This window comes from Oryctolagus cuniculus, chromosome 18 (genome assembly GCF_051225735.1).
Source record: "Oryctolagus cuniculus isolate XC-2025 breed Fujian yellow rabbit chromosome 18, ASM5122573v1, whole genome shotgun sequence".
Lineage (NCBI taxonomy): Eukaryota > Metazoa > Chordata > Mammalia > Lagomorpha > Leporidae > Oryctolagus > Oryctolagus cuniculus.
The window spans coordinates 37,803,320-37,807,793 of record NC_142884.1 but is presented as its reverse complement, the minus strand read 5'-3'; the positions used below and the strand labels follow the sequence as shown (position 1 = coordinate 37,807,793).

General features: G+C 46.3%; 1 long non-coding RNA gene across 2 annotated transcripts; it reads left to right on the top strand.

Moving 5' to 3' along the window:
- The first annotated feature begins 125 nt into the window (after nt 1–125).
- Nucleotides 126–2,082, top strand: LOC149120923 (uncharacterized). Of its 2 annotated transcripts, XR_016225514.1 has the most exons (4): nt 126–281; nt 1,174–1,275; nt 1,374–1,540; nt 1,951–2,082. It is a non-coding gene; the product is annotated as an uncharacterized LOC149120923 (long non-coding RNA). The 2 variants fall into 2 exon arrangements; XR_016225513.1 differs by lacking the exon at nt 1,374–1,540 and having other exon boundaries at nt 131–281.
- Nucleotides 2,083–4,474: the final 2,392 nt, after the last annotated feature.

Genomic DNA, 4,474 nt, shown 5'->3' with positions numbered 1-4,474 from the left:
CAGCAGCTCTCTTGCTTCCAGAATCTGCTGCAGGGCAGCTCAGGCTCTGCCCAGCGGGGAACCTCAGGCCAATCCTCCCTGCCCTGGGGCAGGTCCAGTGCTGCCAGACCCGCCCCATGTAGGCTGGCTATAAAGAAGATGGTCATTGGTGGGCAGCTGGTAGTTGCGGTGTAGGCCGGTGATGTGGGTCGTTTAGCTTCTTGGCTGTTTTGTACCTTGGGGCTAGAATGCAGGTGGTGGCCCCTGAGTCAGGAGGGGCAGGAGAAGAAGAGACAGACCTGGTGAGTGCGACCGCCCACCTCTCCCGCTGGCCCTGCTGGCTGAGGCTTGCAGCACGTGCTGCGCTTGGGGAAGTAATGAAGGCCAAGTCTCATCAGGAAAACCAAGTGCGCGGTGCTGATTTACTCACTGACACAGCATCTGTGTGGTCTGCATGGGCAGACAGGGGGAAGGGTTTCGTAGGAGGGCGCTGTTGGCACACTGGGCTGCATGCAGCTGCCTGCTATAGGCATCCAGGGCAGCAGAGTCCTGCAGGGTCCCTAGAGTCCTGGCCATGCTGTGCCTTCCATCATCCACCCTCCTGCACTGATGCTGGGGGAAGTGCTTCTGCGGTTGATATCTCATTTGAATCCATGGTCATTTTCTCATGATGGGATGATCTCACACAGTGACAATCATGGGACAAATCACTGTTCTGCAGCATCTTCCTACCAGGAGCATTGCAGGTAGACAGGGGGCAACGGGTGACCAATGGCACCTCCTGTGCATGGTCTCTGGCCCATCCAGGACCAAAGGTGGAAAGGAAAGGAGAGGAGCCGGCTCAAGGCAGTTCTGCTGTGGGTTCCATCAGGTGCAAAATGTCTCCCGATTGTGGTTAACCTTGCAGGGAAATTGTCTCCTTTTGTGGGCCAGAGACAGCATCTGCTTTATTAGCTGTGCAGTGTATTGATAATTAAAATTTGGGCAGTCCTATCTTTAGTCCTCACAGCGTAGTTACATTCTGAGGAACTGATGAAACTGCTCAGTACTTCGGGGCTGAGTGTAATATTAGGTGGGTAAGCCTGTTGTTGGCTTTTGGTTTATAGCTATTGGGTGACTTTATTTGGTAAAAATGCATTCAGGCTCAGTAGTGTATTCAAGGATGACCACTTAGTGAATTGTCTTTTTTTTAAGAATAAGAGTATTGAAGACCGGGTTGAGCTACCTATGGCAAAACTCCACCATTCCTGGGAAGGCCACAATTGGCAAGAAAAGCAGGTAGCAAGCTTTCATCAAGTAAGTTGAGATTCCTGTGTTTGCAACCTGAAGAGCTCACTGCTGAGCTGGGAGGGGAACTGCTCTGAGCACAACTCATTAGAGAACTGCTCTTGCAGACCTTCCCCGAAGGAAGCACTGTTGTGGTCAGAAGCATTCCAGGAGCTGCTGGCCAGCAATTGTGAATTAGGCTTGAATTGAATCCATTGCAAGTATCACAAGAGTGCAGAAAGGCTGTGTCCTCAAATGAGCAGCTCAACAGGGAGAATTTGACTTAACCTAGAAGGTCTGTTTATCTCCGCTTATTTCGCAGCATATTCACACCAGGTGGGGAAGATAAATCAGCCTTCAGCTCTGCAATGGCAGTGCTCTTGGTTGAGGCTGAGGATGCTTTTCATTGCATGCAGTGTTTGCAAGAGACTTAGTTCCCTGAGGATTTATGCCTCTCCTGTAAATACATTTTTGGCACTAAAACAAACTGAAGTATTTCTGTTTTAGTAGTATGGAACCAATGAAGTATTTTGCCTACAGGCATCTTTGTCTTTAAAGAGCTAAATCCGCAGGATTACAGGATTGAGTAAAAACGAGAATAGCTAATCCTAGTACTAGAAAAATACAAGGGATTATTTGATCATTAGCTTCCTCATATTCCTCATGTTTCTTTTTATTTTTCTGCCTGCTCTTCCCTACCTACAGATGGTCTGGCTGTATTGGAGGCTTTTCTAAAAACTGAATTCTGTGAAGAAAATATAGGCTACTGGCTGGCTTGTGAAAACTTCCAAAAAAGATCCACGCACCCCCAGAAGCCATCCTTATATGCAAGAAAAATATATACACTCTTCTTAGAAAAAGGCCCAAAAGAGGTAAGACACAATTCCTCATTTCAGCATAAAGAGTACACTCTTGACATCAAGATGCAACAAAAGAAGTAAAGACGTAAGACTAAAGCAAGGGCCAGGGAATCTGAAAAGCTTCCTCTCCTGGTGTCCTGTCTTTCAAATAAGTCTCCCCAGACCTGGCAGGTGGAGCTCATCACACATTACCGCTTCTAATTTTCACTTTCAAAGAGCAGAGCCCCCTTCTCTAACAAAGGATAATGAGTGATCTTTGTCTCAGATGAACATGCTTTCAAACCAAAACTCTTATTATCCAAAATATACAAGAAGCTATGACTCCCAGCTTTACAACTGCCTGGAAAAGGGTGTATTGCTTGATGGAGAATAACTTTCTGAAGTTGTATTTTTTTGCAAGGCATAGTTACAGAGAGAAAAAGAGAGGGAAAGACAGAGGTCCATCTGCTGACTCACTCCCTAAATGGCCACAATGGCCAGGGCTGGGCCAGGCTGAAGCCAGCAGCTTCCTCCAGGTCTCCCATGTGGGGGCAGAGGACCAAGTGCTTGGGCCATTCTCTGCTGCTTTACCCAGCAAGGAGCTAGGGAAGAAGTAGAGCAGCTGGGAGTCAAACCGGCATCCATGTGGGATGTTAGTGCTGCAGGCAGCAGTGTAACTTGCTATGCCACAACACCAGCCCCCAGAAAGAACTCTTATCCCTGGTCTTTCTTTTGAGTCAGAATGCTACCAGGATTTGTGTTGAAAACCACAGATCACCACAGAACCCCATGAGAAGAAAAAGGAGCCCCAGAGTAGAGGACATGTTCTGTTTCCTAAGGCAGAAGTTTTTGACTGCCAGAGACGAACATTCAATTCAGCCTGGGTGTTTGGGAAACATCCCTCACAACTGTTGATTCCAGTTCAGGTAGTAAATCAGGAAGCTGGTGACTGTCCAGGAGATGCCTGTATGAGAACAGCTTCCACCACCGTGAAGACACAGGCAGGAAATACGTGGTCTGAGTGGGGTGGGTCTCACTGGAAAAGCAGGACTCTGAGATGGAAGATAATGCAATGGAATGCAGTTGTTCTAGACTCACTTAAAATCAATAGGTCTGGGATTCTGTGGCCTTAGCTACCTAGCTCTACATCTTTCCTTAAATCCATCCATATTACCACATGGTTTTAGTTCTAGGTTTTAAGTCCAAACTAATGTAACATGTTTATTATGTAGAATCATCCATTCTATTGTTGTGTATTGCTGAAGCTGAAGTGATGTTTGAATTGTTAAATGGTATATAAAATAGTGAGTGCTCATGTGTAGAAAACCACAGTGGCTGTTCCAGTGCCAAAAACTCTTGAAGGCAGTTAAGCTTTGAAGTGGTCTTTGAATATTTGAATACATTTATTTTGATAACTAATGTCATTGAATACTCAGAGTCCAGGTGTGAGTTGATTTGATTTTGGTAACTGGAAATATGACCAACATAAGATCTTTGTAGTAGAGAAGAAGCATGCATTACTGAATCTGTTCAGGGATCACAAAGTGACCTGAATTGACCAGTTTGGGGTGGAAATCCCTAAGGCACGACTGGGCATGGGCCGGGCTGCTGTGGGTGGGGCAGAAGGAGAGGGGAGATGCCTGGGACCTGCGGGCCAAGGCTGCAGGTGTTCCTATTGGCCCCTGGTCACCCGTGGGGCCTCAGCCCCTCTCACAATGGAACCGCACATGCACCTCAGATCGTTTTTACCCCTAATTCCACTTTAAAGAAAAGTTTATCAAGGCTGGCACCATGGTTTGGGGGTGCAACCAGAACTGCAGGGCCTGCATCACAGTTGCTGATTCAAGTCCCTGCCGCCCAAATTCCTGTCCCACTCCAGCCAACAGGTGCAGTGGTGATGGACAGGTGCTTGGACCCCACACCACATGGGAGAACTGGAAGGGGGCTCATCGGCCTTTAGCCTTACCCAAACATTGGGGGATCAAACCAGCAGATGGAAGACCCCTGTCTCTATGCCTTTCAAATAAATCTCTTAAAATAAATAAAAAAGAAATGCAAAAATAAAAAAGAACCAGCTAAATAGAAGTGAACTGTATGGAGACAAACACCAATATTACATTACTCAACTCTCCACTGCTCCAATGAACAAAGAAGACAAATAAGAGGGATATAGGCCTCCCCTTTTTTGTTATGCTTCCCTTGGTTCTAACTAGCATGGGCTTGCAGAAAATGCACAAGGAATCCATTCTCTTCTGTGGTCAATACATGATCTCAGAATTTCCCTTATTCATTTGCCTAACAGATTTTGATTATGTTACTCTAAGGAAAGGGAAGGCAACAAAACTGCCCTTTTCCCCCATTTTAAAAATCTATTATTTATTTGAAAGGCA